The sequence below is a fragment of the Dromiciops gliroides genome, chromosome 1 (assembly GCF_019393635.1).
Source record: "Dromiciops gliroides isolate mDroGli1 chromosome 1, mDroGli1.pri, whole genome shotgun sequence".
NCBI lineage: Eukaryota > Metazoa > Chordata > Mammalia > Microbiotheria > Microbiotheriidae > Dromiciops > Dromiciops gliroides.
The window spans coordinates 289,727,544-289,748,681 of NC_057861.1; the positions used below are offsets into that span (position 1 = coordinate 289,727,544).

General features: G+C 34.2%; 1 protein-coding gene across 3 annotated transcripts in view; it reads left to right on the top strand.

The window, feature by feature from the left end:
• The window catches only part of ZFHX4 (zinc finger homeobox 4), a 232,014-nt gene that overhangs the window by 122,175 nt on the left and 88,701 nt on the right, over positions 1-21,138 (top strand). The window lies entirely within an intron of this gene.

Sequence of the window (21,138 nt, forward strand, 5' to 3'; positions counted from 1 at the left end):
GTCATATGCTTTAACAAATACCTCTAAGTTTAAGTTGCCTTGAAATATTAAGAAAATTTTGTTTTCTTTAACATTGGGTCTTGTGTGGATTATTAGACTGTGTCTACAGAATGACAGAACAATTCCGTGAATGAAAAAATCAATTGGACTAGTTACTTTGCATCTTGTCATTTTTTAAAGAAAAAATGTTAACTATTAAATAAGTTTTTCACTCTCAGTGGGTTGTATTGGCACTGTGTCTATGTAGCCTCAGTGGAAGATTTTTGACCTAATAATTTTTTATCACTCCACAGAATATGCCTTAAAAATAAGCATTTCACTTGGCATCAAATATAAGCAAATTTCCAACGGTATTTAACCATGTGACTATAAAATATTTCGACTGGTATTTCCTTACAAGTTAACAGCTGTTACAACAGTTTCCAATCATCTATTAAGTAAAAGAAGACTTTTTTGGTAATATAGATTAATAGAGAAATGAACACGAGGATGGGAGTAGAAATTTTGGATGGATACAAATCCCTTTGTTCTAAATTGGAAAATTGCATAAACAGACAGCTTTTTCAATATGAATGTGAGCCTTCAGTTGAATTCCATAAAGTATATTGAGTGTAGCTTAACATGTTTAATTTCAGACATCACCAACAGTAATCAGATAGGGATTTCAGAAAACAATTTATTCCATTTCAATGGAATTTCCATTTTACTAGCTGTAATCTCAAATATGTAAATGGTAGCCAAAGCTGGATGTGATGCTTCAGTTAAGAATTTTTTTTTTTGCCCATTGTTTCTTCTAGCATCTTCTTGCCAAATCTTCTGGAGCGCTTGTAATTTCCTCTGTACAGAGCCCCACAGGCTCATCAGCAGCAGAAGGTAAACATAATAGATGTGAGGAATTTCTGGAGATTTATGAGGTTTAGCTTTTTTGAAATGTACACTGTGTCTGGCGATCTTTGTACGTGGCCACGTGTGGACTCTACGAATTGAAAATGTTATAAAAGGGGCATCACTTAGTCCTTGTTAAGAGTAAGATTTAGGAACAAAAGATGTTTTCTGCAATAGTATTTAAAAATGTCTGGCTTCTGAATTTATAACAGTGCAGTTGCAATAGAAAGGAAATTATCTGAATGATTTAAACCGCTGCTTTTGAAGAATCTTGGTATTTGACATACTATTTTCTTCACTACTTAAATATTATTTAATATAAAAGACTATTTTTTCCTTGATAGTATCCTTTGCTATTCTCTATTTTATACTATTGGTTGGTGGGGGGGACTCATGAGGGAGGAATATACAGGCTCAAAGTCAATGAAAATCAACTATATAAAATGGAGTTATGGGAATTTGGCATGATATACTCTCAAAAATAATATGAACACTGGCTCCATAACTTTATCATTATTCCAAATATTAATTTATTAAATTCTACTATCTATGAAAATAAAACAATTGTAGCCTCATCACTTTATTGAGCATTAATAGGAAAATACATAGTGAATTTGAAAAACAGCCATTCAGATGATTGTGGTATCACTAAATGTTAAAATGATCTTTTAACCTTGTCAGTGGGCTTTACTGATATTAATTCATCATCTTGAATGCTGTAAACATTTCAAGCACTAGAATGCTAGTTACAATTCTGTGCCAAGTATTTCTCTGCATCTTTTCTTTTATATATATTTATATACATATGTGTGTGTATCTTGCTAGAAGAGCCTAAAATAGCATTAGCAGAACAGCACAGAGAGGTCTCTTCTTCCTACCCATTGTTTACCTGTAGGGTTGTCTGATGGAAGAGCTTATGTCCATAGGCTCAATTTAGACATGGTTTGTTTCAGCATCATTTGCAAGGACTTGCATAAATGAGAGCTTGGATCTTACTGAGATAATTATTGCTGAGAACATCACTTTAAGTTGCATCATCTTCCACCGCATACTGAAACAGGGGGAAAAGGTAGTCTTTTGTCAGAGACATGCTTTAATAAAAGCTTGTCTGACTTTTGAGATGAACAGCACTTGAAATTTTGCTGCTTGGTGCATTTAAAACCTAAAGAACTATGCATGGTTGTCTTATGATTTTGTTTCTGCTGCATGATGATGCTCTAAGATGCTCTCAACCATGGCTTAATTACTAAAATTGAAATGACAACCATTTACATGTCAGCTTTAGGCCAATAACAGACTCTAATGGACACCAGAATTTTTTTTTTGTTTATTTTTAAGGTTTTTTTGTATTTATTTCTTTAAATTTCTCCTCTTTCAACAACATTGCAAGTATAGACAAATGCTGGGGAATAAACATTTTATTTTCCAGCATCCTTGTACATGTACATAAAACATGTGGGCACCTTAAAAGCATTAATAGCATGTTTGAGCTTCATGGTGAAGATAATATATTTCAAAACCTAGAGAACATAAAATAGCTATCATTGGAAAACAACATTTAATTATTAATGAAACTCAGACATTGGCTTGGGATAAAGATGCTACCACTTATTTATGGGAGACTTTACAACAAAGGTAAATAATAAAATATCTTCTCTCACCTAACTTACATAGTGCTTCTAGCTTAAGTTATTTCTGAACATGGTAAATAAATATATGTGCATATGTATGTGTATCCCTTATAAAATAGGAAAGTAGGCATCTCAATTTTTACAGGTATTGTGTACATTTGTCTCTTGTAGTTATTATGGAAATGGGATTATTACCAAAAAATTTTAACATGCCACTGGAAATAATATATAGCAGAATGAATTAATACAATGATGTTAATCCAGCTTTTTTATAAGCAGCATCCTATATAGTTATATACATATATACACATATATAATATTTATATGCAAGGGTTTCTTTTTCTAGAACCATTCCTTCTCTACTAGAATTCTTGTTTGACAAATGAGATTGGATTAACAAGTCACAGCTGTGTATACCAGTTGATGTATGGCTGTGGGACTGATAATTCATAAAACATCTCCCTACTTAGGGGTTAAATTTTTCTTAGGTATGAAAAAATAATGCTGTCTACTAATGTTTTTCTTTTTGTTATCTAACTTTTACCAGGTTTAGACTAGTTATTGACTCAATAAAAGTAAAAAAAATATGTTGATATGCTGTCAATATTAATGTAGATGTCAGTCCAACTCTGGTCCCTAATGTATGTAAGAGCAAGTATTTTTTACCTTGATACAGAAAGGCAGTCATGTGTGAGATTTAATATACATCCTAATCTATCTTGTCATTGCACTAGCCATGGGTGATGTGCTAATGTATGGGCGACCATTTTCTTTTTCTCCTCACACAATGGAATGGATACACATGAATGACAGTCAAGTCTCCACTCTGTAATTATTTGGAGGACAGTTAGAATGTACAGCAGGAACACTGCAGGATTAACTTTAGACTTAAAGTATATGACATTTAAAAATCTCCAAGCAGCATGTAATTAAGAAAAATAAGTACCATCTGAAGAAGGTTCATTGTAAATATCCTACGAAATGTCCTTAGTGAATTTCTTTTCAGACTCCCTCCTACTATAATTTTTGTACACATAAATTCAGTAGTTATGTTTTAGTCCCTTCATTTCTATAGAAAATTTAGCATTTAATAATTTCTTTTTAAATGAATATTCACATATGCCTTTTAATTAAATTCTTTAATATTTTCTATGTGATATCTGTGGGGGGGCTTTAAAACTAAAGATCAGTGGAGACAGATTTTTGTATGCAACATGAGAAATTAAGAAGTTCTTCTGAGAAGAAGATGAATAAACCATATCTAATACCTGTAATCTCTTCATTTCTAATATACATGTGCATAACTTAATATTGTTCTTGTCATTTGGAAATTTTGATGAAACTACAATTTTCTTCAAAAGGGAAGACAGAAAAACCTATAGTTCTTTAAGTACTCTGAGGCAAAAATAGATTTTCATCTATATTCATTGATATTACATTCCATATTTTCTTTCTCTTCAGAATAGTTTTAGTTTCTATGTGGAATAAAAAATCTATAATGCTCATGTGTACATGTGGTAAGAAAAGAATTAGGTGAATTTTATTCTCTTTGAGGCTTCAGACTATTTTAATATTTGTATATGAATAAGTTTAGTTTAAAGCTGTGAATCTAGTTATGTTCTCCAATGGTTTTATACAGAAGTGGGACTACTACCCCAATACATCATCACCAAATGATGTAAATGGAAAGCTGTGGTCCAGTTTTTGACTATGAATCTTGCTTACCAAAAAAAAAGCATTAAAAAAAGTCTGCAAAAGGTACTATGGAAATAGTACCATTAGAGGAGCAAAAGCCTCCTATTTTTAGCATAAATGTTATAAACTTGCCTTACTACTTAAGTTTCCTACAAGTGGCTCTTCTTTTCTGAGAGTAGTAATATAAAGGCTAAATTGTTACCTCCTGTTTTCATTGGGTAGGTTTGTGACCACTGACAGTTATAATTTGCAAAAATTACAATGATTATGGACATTAACATACTTGACTGCAGCTATTATTCTTATTTGAAATAAAAAGACTTTTCAGTAGACATAGGATATTAAAACTATGTCTACACATGCCAAGTGAAGTGGAGAATCAAGACAATTATCTGGATAATTCATGCTAGGAAAACACTTTTATCTCAATTTTCTAGATATTCAGAAACAAGTGGCTATTTGGCTGGATTGATTCTCCCCTTCAATTGGTATGCAGCCATTGCTTTAAGAAGGGTTACCTATTGAAAGCCAATCAAGATTTTTGTACTTAACTTGGTCTGTAATGACTCAATGAGAGTCAATTGGATTTTTTGTCTATGAAACTACATTGAATAGGGAAAAAACAAATCTTTTGAAGTTCATAAAAAAGGGCAAGGGAGGGAAAAGCTATTCTTATCTTAAAACACCACCACTCAAAATTGTATGGTAGACATCTATTTGCTCTTCCCCAAAGGTTTTGTACAGAAGTAGAAATACCCAAGTACCTCATCAACAACCTTGGAGCTGATTTTTTCTGTATTGCTATAAACATTTTGATAAATGTTGGTAAAGTCACCAATATGATATACAATATAAATTTACTTTAGTCTCACATATGAAGACAAAACTTTTGACCATAAATTGTACTACTGATGTAATGTGACATCAATATATAATGTATGTGTATTTTAGCACAGTATGTGAATATTTCCAAATGTTCTGTATTATTTCTTTTTTACTTTCTTGGTTATCAACCAATAGAATGCAATGACAGCTATGAGCTAGTTAGTATGGTACAGGTGTGAGGTTGATTCTAGGATATAGACTTTGAATTGCTTCTCAGTGACAAAAGTGTTCTTTCCCATTCCTCTTCCTCTCCTAGTCAAACTAATCTCAACATACTACAAACACAACTTGTTTGTCCTTGACTCCCTCTCTTCAATTCCATTGATTTTGTACCCTAGTGCCCAATTTTATCCATTCTTCTGCCTGCTTATCTAAATTGTAAAGTACCATCTTCCTTGATTCTTAGCTCTCACTTATCTCTCTTTCTGTTGAACTCTCTGCCACTCAATTACTTGATTATCTGCTATCCTGTATTGTTCATCAGTCTTTCAAATGCATTAGTCTTGTCTTACTGGCCATGAAATTGGGAGAACCTGAATCCAAATCTCATCTCATCCACTTACTAGCTATGTGACCCTGGTCAAGTCACTTAACCCAAATTGCCTTAAATATCCAGGGCCATCTCCAGTAATCTTGATACATATATATATATATATATACATATATATATATACATATATATATATACATATATATATATGTGTGTGTGTGTGTGTGTGTGTATGTATATATATATATATGGTTATTGTTTTATTTTTATTTTTTATTATTTATAATATTTACAAACTAGCACGTGCTTATCACCTAGTAGGGGCTCAGCAATTTTTCATTATGATTGATTGGGATTTCTCCTAGTTCATCTTTTTTTGGGTCAATACAGGTACTATTATAGGACCAAGTGAGTAATTTTGCTAGCTAGTTGGAAAAAGTTCTTTCTAAGATAATTTGTATAAGGTTCTCCACCATACCTAGTCAGATTTCTATATCTAGGTTCATATACCAGTATCTTTGCCTATGTAGAAACAATAGCAAAAGGGGAAAAAATGAAAACCAAGTCACTTTGGTGTATATCATGCTAAATTAGTGTTTGAATTACAAAAAATAGTGACTGAATGACCAAATTAACTGATTATTTTGGCATCACATAGATATAGCCTTAATATCTAGGTGTTAAAACCAGATAGTATCAAGGAAATATTTCACAGAAATGATTTCTTTTAACCTTGAATATTGTGGAATGAGTATGATCAATATATTTACTTGTCATCTTGTGACCAGCCAAGATGCTTCCTAGGCTAAATATTAAATGACTGTTTGCCTGACTTAAAACAAACTATATTCACTTAAGATCTAATCAGCTGACTTTAAAAGTCTACAAAAACAACTAATAAATGTTTTTATCAGAAAGATTTCCCCTGATAAGTAAGAAGAATGAATCTTAATTGAACAAGGTAACTATCACCAAACTGAATCTCAAATTTAGAAGAAACCTCAAAGAAAATCTAGTCAAACCTGTACTCATATCAGGAATGCCCTACAGTATAGGCAGCAGATAGTCCTCCATATTTTGCTAAAAAAACAACAACAAAAACAAAAACAGCAACAAAAACCTACAATGAGGCAACCAATTCCACTGGTGTATAACTTTAATTTTCAGAAAATGCTTCCCTACATTGTACCTAAATCCACCTCTTTGCAACATTCTACATATTGTGTCTTGTTCTGTTTGCTTAGGACAAAAAGAACAATTCTGATCCTTTTTCCATATGATAACCCTTCAAAACCTTGAAGATAGCTATCATGTCCCACTTATATGTCTCTTGCCTAGATTATGCATTCCCACTTTCTTCAACTGAGTCTTAAATGGCATGATTCAAAGATTCCTAACCATCCTGAATTCTGCTCCTATAGGTACTTTCCAGCTTATCCATCCTAAAATGTGATACTCAGAAATTAACAGATATGGTTTGACCAGGGCAGAACATAGCTGGGACCATAAGATCCCTAGTTTTGGACACTATTCTTCTACTATTTTGGATTTCTATTAGATGGCAAAAATATTTTGACTAAAAATACTAATTTAATATGATATTATTGACCATCTTACATGAATTATTGGAATAATGGTAATAAAACTACTAAGGTGAGCCTTAAATTATGACTTTGTAACATCAAACCAATATGTTGGCAAGTAATGGACTTGTTCATATGGTAATGGGCATTTTAAGGCTATCTTGATTGATCAGATTAACTAAATAACTGCCAACTCATCTTTTTACTTTGTGCTAAGATGAAAGGCTGCATTTGGCATTTAACCAGTTTAGTTATTCAATTTAGACAGTCAACACAGGCCATTTAGTCCCAGAATGGATCCTTTGGACAAAACTATCCAGTTTCTTTATCAACATTAATCAAATAAGCTTTATAATTGCCAAATCTCCATTTCACATTGCGGATTTGGGACCTGAATTATTCTCTTTATTTCTGTAGCGTTTATAACAGTTTAATTTCTATGTTTTTAATGAAACTGAAAACAGTATTATATTATTTCAGGGATAATAGCCCATTCCATTAGTGTCTTTATGGTGTGTCATATAAATATGTGAATACATTTACATATGTATATAAATACATTTACATATGTATTTTAATACTTTTATTATTTAATGTGACCATAGCAGCTTTTATGAAGAAATAATTTTTTGTTTAAATGTTCTGATATTTTTTAAAATGTGTAATATTTCTTTAATTTCATTCACTTTTACAAATTGACTGCTTCTAAAGGTTTTCCCCAACACTATCTCATAATTTATATTTAAAATATATTTCCACTGTTTTCTTAATTTTGAAATATGTACATGTTGATAAATTTGCAAAATTTTTTCCACACTTGCAGAAATTCTGCATTTGTTAACATTTAAGAAAGCAGAAGTTCCAATAAAAATTATTACCTTTCCTAAAAGTAAATTTATTTTTTAAAGTATTTACATTTAAATACAGAATGTCCCCAAAGTCTTAGTGCAATTTTAAGCTTAAAAACTACTAAGGCTTTTGGGACAGCCTGTATAAATAAACTAACTTTTTTTTAAACTTTTGAGACACCCTTTGTAAATAAACCCTTTTTAAAAAAAATACCAAAAATTAAGTTTCCCTTGAAAATATTATTTTATTTCTACCCTGAAAGAATATTTAATGGCATATTATAAAACTTGGTGACTATAACTAAATCTATGAAAAGATTCTTATATTAGTTAATCTTCTTCAAGGCAAATTTCTGCTTCATTTTTCTTGGGACTTATTGGACCACTGAGTCATGTTGTTGTTGAATTAATGTAAAAACAACCTTATAATTTCATACTGTAAGAAATAAATTTTAAACTTGATGCTATGATGCCAAAATTAAAGTGATTCTGTTTCAGAAGCCTACTACCTTTTGAGGTCCCCTGGGGGCAGGATTTGAGTTCCCATCCCAAGCTTATATGCAACCCAGAAGGAGGGATAATGGGGGCTTCTTTGGATGACTAACAACCACTCAACCAGAGAAGAATTTTTAAAGGGGCCAGGAGGCCAGAGGCCTGCAACTCTCATTTTGGCTAATAGTTCTACTGTAGAACTCAACCAGAAATTTTTAGATGAGCTCTTCATGTTAACATTTTCTTCCCTATCCACTTAACAAAAGAAAAAGTCAGGAAAAGCAAGGAACTACATTTGGAACTACATTTGGGTCAGTACTATCAAGAATGACTTCTTAACTTTTCTTTGAGCAAGTTATAAGCCATTTGCTGTTGGAGGGGCATCCTCTTCAACTACCTAGGAATCTGATTGAATTTCAAGTGGTATAATGATCTTGCTTTTTCTCAATTTCTCTTTTATTTCTTTCATCCATTGTCACTCCTCCTGTCCTCATACTGTAAATATCCCATAGATTTTGTAGTAGACTTACGGGGTTAAGTATGTTATTAAAAGAATTCTGGTGTTATTTTGTAAAGGAAACTCCTTGAAAATAGGTATTGTTTTGTATCTATATCAGCACTTAGCTCAGTGTCTGGCACATAGTAGTTACTTAATAAATGTTTGTATTTGATTGAAGAGGGAAAATTATACTTAATATAAGATCTTTCAAAGAAATATGTTCTAATAAATAGAAACACTGAGATTGGTTGTCAGTTTAAGTGTGCAAATTCATTTTCATACCAATGTTCAGGCTGTACTTTGATACTTCAGAGAACCTGGGTTCCAATCCTGACTATTTACTACTTGTGTGACCCTGCTAAAGTCATTTAATGTCCTGGGATTCAATTTACTCATCAGTAAAATGATGGAGTTGGACTAGAGGATTTCTGGAGTCCCTTCGAGCTCTAAATCTGATTCTTCTGTAAATCCACCACAGGAAATCCATCCAAGTACTTTATACTGGGGGTCTTCCTCTGGTTCTCTTGACATTTTATGTTAAGACTAGAGTCTTACAAATTCATCCTTTTACAAATTTTGTGCCCATTGTTGTTGTTGTAGTCATATACAAGAATTTTCTGTCTGAAAGACATTTCAATATCCTACCCTTATGATAACAGGGCAAAAATACTCTCATTTGGACCATTGGTCACATGAATTTGGATTAGGTATCAAAATATGCGAACTTCAGGATTTTTAAAGGTTAAGCATTAGTTCAACTTTTATAGAAAAACCTCATGATTGGTAATCAATTGAATTTGTAAATGTTCACCATTAAATTACATAAACCAAGAAATCTTTTAAGCTACAAATGCAAATTTCAAATTTGGAAACTTCTTGTAGATAGTGTAGTTTGAAACTTGTGCCCTAAGACTTACATCTCACACATCAAACTCTACCCTGAAACAAATACTTAGAAACTAGTTATAAAACTCCTCCAAAGAGAAGTTTGTATAGTAGAAGCACCAACACTACCACAACTATACCATTGTGAACAATGCTAACGAGGACTCCTGAGATAAATACAATGTCAATTAAAGGCTTGCAGGTGTGTCACTAGGGGTGGATAAAAAAAGAGAATGGGAAAGGATTTGTGCCAACAGACCTTATGGTTTTGCAGTAATTAGTAAGCTGTGCAGGTGTCTATTATAACTAACTGACAATAAATCTTGGTTTCTGTTTTGAATATTGCTTTGGTTTCCCAAGTTCTGTGCCTGAAGGGAGACAAAGAAAATGACTTGAAGATTAATTACTACAATGGTTTATTCCCAGTAAGAACTTTAACAGTGTTTTCTTGATTTGTATTTATTATTCATACTATTATTAATAAAACAAAACTAATAATAATTATATTTTAGTTATTCTGGGGTAGTACTTGGAAGGATGACTTCTTTGTTAGTTTAAAAAAATATGCTACTGAATAGAGGAGACCTCAAACAAATAGGCCTTGGTTTGTCAAAAGTTATTTTTTCCAGTGGCGTACATAATGCAGATTTCTTTTCGGCAATATTTTAGGAAAACTAAAGTTGTAACAGAGTGCCTTGGGGGCTACTGTATATTTTAATAATCTCCATTTGTAAAGTGTAGTAACTAATTGTGTATAAACCTGACCACACAGTGACATTTTCTCCAGCTTCTCCATCTGCTCTTTTTTGACACCCCTGTCATTAACTGTCATTTTCCTTTAAATATACAGGGAAGCTGAATGGCCATCCCTACATCACATCATTTCAGATTAGGGGCAGTTTCTTTGAGTTGAGTACTGTTTAGGTGCCAGAAAGAAGTCTGACCTCTCTCGAACCACATTGCCGCAGGGCCTTAATTAGTACTGACTCTAGCCATTACTGCAAAGAGGACAAAAGCAACCACATCATTTTTCTACTTGGGAAGTTAGCGTCTGACCTAATAACTTGTCCAGACTAGCAGGACACTGTAACGGCCACACAATAACAATGGGGGTTATTCGTCAGATTCTTCCTCATAACTAAGCACAGAAAAATCATAAGAAGGAAGTATTGTTACCTGACAAGAACTGATTTAAGGGCCTAGTTCGGCTCATCTTGTGATGAATAAGTGAATGTGTTGAGAGAGAGAGAGAGAGAGAGAGAGAGAGAGAGAGAGAACTGTGGGATATCACTTTTCTCCATGTTATATATACATATATTTTATCTTTTCCATGTGTGCATAGATAGATAGTCTTTTTCACCTAATTAGCATATTTAAACATAGACACATAAATACATATTTGTGCGCATGTGTGTGTATAAGGGCAAATAGGTGGTACAGTGGCTAGAATGCCAGATCTGGAGTCAGGGAGACTCATTTTTCTGAGTTCAAATCTGGCCTCAAACACTTACTAGCTATGTGACCCTGTGCAAGTCACTTGATCCTATTTGCCTCAGTTTCCTCATTTGTAAAATGAGCTGGAAAAGGAAATGGCAGACCACTTTAGTGTCTTTGCCAAGAAAACCCCAAATACGGTCATGAAGAGTCAGAAACAACCAGAAATGACTGAACAACAACAATATGTGTATATAAATATATGCATATTTTTATGAGGGAATTTCCCATTATGATGTTGGTTAGGGGATAAGAATAATACCTATATCAGAGTCTTAGTGTCATACATACTAAGCATGATATATGAGGTATAAATTGATCTGTAGCCTAATCAATGATTCTCATTAGAATGAGCTGCTTTCTAATGAATGACTTTCATTCAAGGTGTGTTTTTGTGTTATAGGTGTACATAGCATAAATACTTAACGTACGTGAATTTTCAAAACTAGGTAACACTAGAAACCCCTCAGTTTTTATGGTATTTGAATGCAAAGTCTTTTCTTTAACTCAGAGCAGAAGTTTACTATCATGAATGGGTGGGTTCCATCACCACAAACCACCTATTAGGGATGGATTGGCCACTGGAAATAGATTTCCACTATAGAGAAATTCACTAGGGTGAGGTGTCTTATAGTTACATACTACTGTGGGGTGCCTTTCCTTCTGTTTCATGACAGGACAAAAGCAATGTTTCATATACCAATTTCTGCTTTCCCAATACAGGATAGTCCTGTATAAATATGGTATGTTTAAGAGCCAAGAGGTCCATTTTAACTAGGTTACCCTGTTTTTATTTTGAACAAAATATTTAATATTATTATTGAAATACCTACTATCATACTTTCAGTAGGTACTAAAGGTAACAAAAAGTAGTAGGGAAAGTTTGAGGGGGAGAGTGAAAGGGGAGCACATATGAGAAAATCTGAGTACACTGATAGAACATCTCTTTAGAAAACAGCTTAGAGTAACCACCCTTCTCTGTTTTTTAAAAAAAATAACAAAAATGTTAGCCTCTCAAAAAGAGAGTTGGCCTTCAATCATACAAAAAGAAAGTTGATCTTCACTCATATTGGACCCCTTAGTAACTGCTAATAAATACCAACTTGTCAAGTATTTTTTTTTCCACTTTAACAGTGTTCTTCTTGCTGTCTTGGTTAAGTCTGTCTCTGTTATTTTCATTATAACCCCAATTTTTCAAAGGTTTGGAACTCAGCTATAAACATTTTCACTGAGCTGAAGTGGCCTATAAGGATTCCAGCATAGGATGGATCACCTTTCTTTTGAATGTTTTATTATTTCTTTCTAATTCTAAAAGTGTAAAAAACAATTTCCCCTTGTTCATAAATGATCCCTTTTTCACAGTCATAACTGAAAGGTTAAAAGTTCTTGGACTTTACATGCAGATAATAATTTTATTTTTTGACTCCTAATATACAAGAATGATTTTTCCTGGTCCACCCAGGGAGCTTTTGTGTTGGATTCAGTTCTCAGAAGGATTGCACATAGATCTCCTTGTACAGTATCCAAGAAAATGTGCTTTAGAGATTTCTTCTGTATGTGCAGTCCCAGATTTTTCCTGCCCAGCAGTGATGTATGCCACAGTTGTTAGATTATAGTTTTTTGGCCCTTGGAGCACATGAGCAGTCCCGAGATCAATACAATAAACAGCAATGCTCCATACTATCTAGGCGATAAAACCAAACTAGAAAAGTGTTTTACACAAGAGACCATAATCGCTCCCTCTGTTTAGTTTAAAGATGACTTTTTTAAGGGCCAAGTTTCCAGTACTACTAAGATAATAACATGTTTTATAAATTTTCTGTTGGTTTATACCACTAGAAAAACATTATAGATCTTTAAATTTAAGTTTAAATGAAAGGGATGTAAGAGCAGGCTGACCTGTGAGCCTGCTGACCTGTAGCTCTTACGTGTCATCTGGGGAGCTGACCTCCTCAAGAAGTTGTGGACTAGCCTATTAGCCATTCTGATGATGTCTTAGTGCCTCCTTAGTGCTAGTGAAGAGAGGATTTTAAAGAGTTCAAAGTAGAAACCCCAATCCTTAAAAACAAATCATACAAATACTCTTGGAGATAGGAATAGGAAAATCATGAAAGCAGTAATGCACCCAAAGACTTGTCTATTCTTTATCCAATAAACCAAAAACTGAGATTGAGAAAAGTGATCTCAGGGAGCTTTCCATCAAACCTATTGGAAATCTGGGCTTGAAAAGCTTCCTTCATCTTTAAATTAACAGTGTGGGTAGAGATAAATTGGTTACCATTGTCTCCCAGGCACATTAGTCTGTTAAAAAATAAATCAACTACATTAATCCTAAACCATCTGTGAGCTACATCAATCCTATAAAAATAATCCAAATATCTAACTGAATCATTTAATCATGGCCTTCCAGATTTCTCCCATGTTGTTCAAAGTCTGCATGTTTTTGTAAATTAAGCATATATTGAGTGTTAAGTATAAGACCTTGTAGTAATTGGCATTGTCCCTCAGTCCACCAATAAACACTTATTTTCATTCATTGGTGGAGATACAAAAGAAATAAGAGATTGAACATCTATGTTATATAAAAGCAAGGAATAAAAGAGTGATTGAAGTGAGAAAGATTTTGTCATTGTTGGTCTCCTGGAGGATACTTTAATGAAGTGATGGTTATTGATGGAGGGTGGGGAGGGAGAAAGCAGGGAAGTGGACAAAGATGTAGAGGCTATGTATAGGACATAGGCTTGAATCCTAGCTCTGTTTCTTACAATGGGTATAATTTTGGGAGAATCATTTAAACTTTTGGAGCTTGTTTCATTATGTGTAAAATAAGGGGATTGACGTAGATTATTAAAGCCCCTTCTAACTCTAAATATGCTATATTCATATACATGGTATATGAAGTCAGCAAGTGAGATAAGTTTCCTAGACAAAACAAATCAAAAATAGAAATGAACTTGGAGAAATAGAACGATATCCTTGATTCTACAGAATTTTCATGGTTCTTGAATATGACATACCTACATATATCCTAAAGTGATTCTTTTGGAAGGAGGGGTCTAGGCTTATAACTTAATGGGTGTTGGGAATTCCTGATAGACAACTCTCTCCACCAATGGAGATCAGTAGCAATCAGCCAGTCCTATTTATAAGCTGCTGGAACAGCTTACAGTCTTAGAAAGTTACCTAGGGCCACTGAGGGGTTGTTACTTGCCTAGGGTCACATAGTTAATATGTGTCAAGACTTGAACCCAGATCTTCCAGACTCTGAGATCAGCTGTCTGTCCACCTGTCTTATACTGCCTACCAAAGTGACTTAGTACACTAAATAGGATTTTAATAGAATGAAGATGTTCAATCTAATTTATCTTTTGTTGATTTGGTTTGGTTTGGTTTGGTGGAAACAGGATATCCTTACTTCACCCAGGTCAGCTAGTCACTGACCCAATGCCACTACTGATAGGCATGGGAGCTTTGATCTGTTCTGATCTCCCCCTCCACTCCTAACCCCCAAGAATGGTGCCAGACTTAGTGACTTAATATAACTGGCTTAGTCTACAGCAGCTCAGAACTCCCTGGCTCAAGTGATCCACTGGCCTCAAGCCTACCCAGGAACAGGGATTATAGGCATCCAGTACTACAATGGACTATTTTAATTTAAAGATAGATTTTAAAAGATATGGATATTTTAAAATTATTTCTAAGTATTAGTAGCCTAAAATATGTATTCCTGATTCCTTACCATATACCTCGGTTAAATTCAGGAATAGGAACTATGTAACTAAAAATTACATACCGTATGTACATACATATATATGTCTGTAGCTTAAAAAAATATTCACACACATTTATATGTCACATTATATTTATGTAAATGTGTGTACATATATATTTCTATTTATATCAAGTCTATAATCCCTTCATTATAGCCCTGGCCTTTTTGTGAATATTGATGGGAAAAAACATTTGCAACTAAATATACTCCTCCATTTCAGTGGAAAATCTAGAAACTAGCATATTTTGTCTAACAACCAATGAAGTAGCTAGGCTGCTCAATGGATAGTGCTAGTCTTGGAGTCAAGAAATCCTATGTTTAGGGGCAGCTAGGTGGCACAGTGGATAAAGCACTGACCCTGGATTCAGGAGTACCTGAGTTCAAATGTGGCCTCAGACACTTCACACCTACTATCTGTGTTACCCTGGGCAAGTCACTTAACCCTCATTGTCCCACAAAAAAAACAAAAACAAACAAACAAAAAAACCCCAAAGAAATCCTATGTTCAAATCTGGCCTCAGATACTTACTAGTTGTGTGACCCTGTGCAAATCACTTAACCTCTTTCTGCCTTGGTTTCCTCAACTGAAAAATGGTGATAACACCTATCTCCCAAAGGTTTTGTAAAATTCAAGTTGTGAAAACAGTCCTTGGCACATAGTAGATACTTCATAAATAATTGTTTCCTTTCATTGTTTGGGAACATCATCGTTCTGTTTAGTAATTATTAAGAAAATTAAGAAAAAGACAGCACATTTTGTAGCAATGAAAGTAAAGCACTTATTTTCATAGTTTCCCACCTCAATCTTTCACCTCATTCTCCTATGTTTGCATCTACCATAGTTTTATTATATGATTTCTGATAAAAGCTAACTTTTCCATGGGATATAGGGAATGACTTATGTCTGTGCTCTCTTGGTAAAGGTGGGTAAAGAAAAAGACTGGAGCCTATCTAATTCAAAGTGACTCTCTATTTCTGTTCCAAATGAAGGTAGATAAATGGAGAAAGGTGCCATAGAATAGTAAAATTTCATAACTATATATGGTTTTGAAACCTTCCTCCTATCTCCAACCCATTTTAAAAGTGAGGAAACCAAGTTGTCCAAAGTACTTGATTCGAACAAAGTCATATCATGAGTTAGTGGCAAGCCCAGAACTAGAAGATGTCATCTGGTTCATAGTTCAGTATTCCATCCTCAATTTTGCAGCATGAATTTATTTAAATGACCTCTAAGAAATCAGATCAACTCACCGTTTTATACTGTATCTAATTCTGGGTTCTCTAGACAGCACCAGTGCTACACACATCATCTATGACTTCATGGAGTCTATATTCCTAACATACATGCCTATTATTGCCTTTATACAGAAATAATATCACAATTTCTTTAGAATGTTACCTTTCTAACATATACATACACATTTTAAGAGCTATTGTTAAAAAGAGTGGAAATTAACCATTTAAAAGTCTATGTTACAAATCATTAAGATTATGACATAAGCTATCCAAAATCTTCAAACCAAAAGTCAAAATTGAAACTTTATTGTATCCTTGAACTTCAGGGCCTGGTCTTCAACATCATGACAATAATGCAGCATTAGGGGCAGCTAGGTGGTGCAGTGGATAAAGCACTGGCCCTGGATTCAGGAGGACCTTAGTTCAAATCCAGCCTCAGACACTTGACACTTACTAGCTGTGTGACCCTGGGCAAGTCATGTAATCCTCATTGCCCCACAAAAAAAAAAATGCAGCATTAACCATATGATAGAATTTTCTAGTTTACTCTGGTAAGTCATAATCTTAATGTTATTCTAAAAAAAATGGCCAGTGAATATTTTCCTTCTTACTACAAATTAGTTTCAGGAAATAGCTAGATTTAAATCATATTCAACTATCCTTTTTACTTACTTTAATCAACTTGTTCCTCTGAACAAGGTATGGAATTGATAGCTGCTATTGATTGGCTGTAGCATTACCTAATCTCCACTAAATGTAGGAAGCTTTTCAGATTTAGAAAGGTGGCAGAAAATGTCTAGTAATGATGCTGCTGGGAATTCAAGCTCAATACTGTGGTCAGTATAAAAGTGATGTAGCTATAAGAGGTATTTTATTAGAAGCCTGTTGGTTTTACTAAATGTTCAACCTGGTGTAATTTGCCGAGATTTTTATGTTAGTGTATTTACCAGATGCTTCCATATTTTAGTCATTTGAAATAGTATCAACAATAACTTCTATTAATGGTAATGTGCTGCTGATTTCGCATAATAGGAAGGTAGTATTGGAACTTTAGAAAATTACAGAATGAAACAGAATACAGTACCATAGAATAGAAAGAAGATTGCATTAGGAATTCAATACAGAGGAAGGATACAAGAAATCATTACTAAAACAGATATAAACGTGACCTTCACTGTGGTTCAGTAATTATCCTGGTCCACACTATGGTGTGCGTATCATGATTTTCCTTTTTTCCCTTTGTTTTCATTTTTATCTGGGTACTTCACTGGTGAGTAATTGCTAAAGGGAACCCATTATGCAAGGCGAGCATTCAGTTTGCAAGTGAATTTGCTTGTAGCTATTGCCACATTTGAACCTCACTAATGTATGTAAATTAAAAACTCTGGTATTCGGAATCGCTCCTGTTTGAAATAAAAACAGAATCTGATCATTACAATCTGCAAGCCAGGTATTATCACTGGACTAGTGAGCCGCTGATGATAAATTGTACTGAATAGCTTGTGGATAGAATATTTTATCTCAGTTCTCTATCACACAGTACTGCATAAAACCAGAATGATTCATCAAGCATGAGAGCTGCTGGTTTATGAAATTCATTGCTCACGGCAAGTGTATTTTTTAAAATTCAAAAGACAAAGCAACTCACAAGGGTTATTTAGTAATCAGTGTGAATTACTTCTAGGTATGAACCTTGGTGGAAAAAATTAAAAGTGCATTTGCTACACGGGAAGCATCACTGTGATAGTTAATATGATTTTAACCATCTCCCATCTAAAAGCCTCATTTTGGCCACTTTTGATCTGTATGTCACCTTTTCTTCAAGTAAAGCTGCGTAATCAATTGTAATGGGACCATATGTTGACGAAGGCTCCGCCATACTTTTAGCAGATGTGTTTTCATTGTTCACTATCTTCTATACCCCAGCTTGTAGGGGATATGTTTTGTTTATTCAAGAGGAATGTAAAGAGACAAAGTACAATATAAAGTCGCCTTTCTTTCATATTTACAATAAGAATGTTTCATTTCTTCTTGTGTATTGATGTCCCAAGGCAATGTTCCAAATGAAAAGATAATAACTTATGAAGAAGTGTCAAAAACTAATTAAGTTTTGTAACTTGTTTTTCCCTCACAGAGGGTATATTTTTCATCACACTGTCCAGTCACATGCTGGGATTCTTGCTAACATTATCACATGCCAGTCACACCAAGTCTCAGTGGTGCCTCTCCTTCTGTCATTATTTTCAGCATCAATTAATTTTCTTCTGACCTCGCCTTTAGAGAATGTAGCAGAGAATTATCAGCGCATGCTTTGCAGTCTATTTTGAAGGCATTAGGCCACTGTGTGCATTCAAAAATGGAGTAGGCCAAACATTATATTTTCTCACCTGCAGGGTTGCCTAGTAACCTGAATTAAGGATTTTCACCAAGCCTTCAAGACAAATAAAATAGACTGGAAGGCAAGTTGACCCAGGTGGGAGAGTCAGACCTATTGATGTAGATCAGAATTTTGAATGAGCCAATATAAAACAAAAATTCTCATTAACATTCATTGTGGAAACAGTTCCCACAACTAAACAAGTCTGTTAAAAGATGCTAAGAGAACACTCTGTAACCGGACAGCCTTTCGCAAAATCTCCAGTGCTTATTGTACAGTATTTTGCTTCTTCCCTTCATCTCACTATCTCTTCAGGGGTATGCACTGTACCATTTCTAGCCCTTTTAATGAAGACACATTGAATATTTATTGAAGGCATTAAAATAAACACCTTAAAACTCTTTCCTGTTGTGGGACAACTGTACTTTCAGGGGAATTCTTCATAGGCCTCCTTGATATGTTTGCTACTCTAAGCTGGATAGGGGTTCATATGTATGTGCAGCTTTCATTTAATCACTCCAAGGAAGTAAATTCCTTGTTTAGTGTATTGCCATTGAAAAGACAGATTAGTGTACTTTAGAGGTAGGGGTTATTCTTTGTAACACTATTACAGCTTTGTCCTTGACATGCAAGATTCCTTCAGAAAGGGGGGTGTGGGGGGACTGAGCTAGAGGAAGGGGGGGGGGACAGAATTTCTCCTGAAAGGTACAAAGTGAAGGAGCAGCACGATTAGGATGTTGGCACATAGTGACAGTCTTCTGCAAATGATGGTGTCAGGCCACAGAGGGGCCGAGGGTGGCAGGAGTGACATTCACCCTAGCAAGATGGAAATAAATGCCCTGTTTGATAAAAGAAAACAGACAATTTATGTATACCCTGAAGAGTTAACAGCTAGTGAGCCATTCCTATGGGTCAAGTGCTGCATTTGCATTTTGATGGGATGTTATCAAGTAATTAATGCACCAGTCAGGATTTATTACCTCAGGAGTGAACTGAAAGGTTCATTACAAAATCGGTTTCACTTGAAGATAGGCATTTCCTCAGAGTTAGCTTTTGACATGTTGTTCCTAGCTCTCTCTGCCTGTGGCAGCAATGGTAGAAGGCCAGTGAGGTGAAATTCATTGCTTAATAAGGGCATTCACTTTGGGTATTCTTGTGATAATAAATGTATACATCAAGGCCGCACTGCCTTGTCAGTTTAATTGCTTCTTGTGCTCCTTAACAAGCCAATCTTAATCAGTCTGGACCATGTTATGAATAATTTAGGGATCAGCAGACTTCACGCTTAATAAGATGTACTAGATTATAAAACTTAAGTGCACTGTTTATAGAAAGCATGCAAAACACTTTAAGTTTTTATTAGCAGCAAGGAAAAAAAAACAAGCAGTGAGTTATTCTAACATTTGCAGTTTGGGAGCAACAGCTGTGTTTCTTAATGCTGTAACCCCCCCTCCACTTTTGTTGAAGGCCACAGTTCGGCCTTTCTATCCCTCTAAGCCTCAGTGAGACATAATGGGAAATTTGAGCAGGCTATGAGATTAAAGCTCTGAATCGATGGCCAACCAGCAATCGTCATTTTAGAAAACATTCTTTTATCTTTTAAAATGCAAAACAATCTATTTTAAAATAGCTTTGGATGGACAAGATTATCTTTTTTAAATAAAAATTCGTTAGGACTCATGAAGTTTTAGTTTAATTGATTAGAAAGAATGGGCATTGAACCTTCAAACTTTTCTCAAACAAAAATAAGAAAATGGTTTCCTTCTTTCTTTTCCCTACTTGTAATTAGCATTTAAGATTTGGCCATATTTAATTATTCTGATAAGTTTTATTGTTAATCAATGATTTGTTCTTTTTACAAAATAACACTGAAGGTCTTTATATATATATATATATATATATTTATATTTATATATATAATCATTGTCACTTTACTAATAACCCGTCTCATCCTTATCCCCACAGAATCCTCTCTTTTAACAGAGAAAGTTAAGCAAAACAAAACAATATTTGGTTATGCTTAAAATTGTGCACCTCCTTCTTCATCTATTGTCTGCCACCTCTCTGCCCAGATGCAGAAGAATGCATCACCATCAGCCCTTTGAAGTCATGCTTGGTGGATCAAAGTTGTTCATTCTTTCTGTATTGGTTTCTTTCCCATCATTCTGTTCATCTTGTAAATGTTTCTCTAGGTTCTGCTTATTTGGTTCTGCATCAGTTCAATCTTATCTTCCCAAGTTTCTCTGGACTCTTCACATTCATAGAAAGGATTTATTCTTAAAAGAAGTTGAGATACATACTATTAGGAGTATGCACACAACTCAGTGAGGTGATTAGGATTTCTGAATTTAATAAATATTTTATCT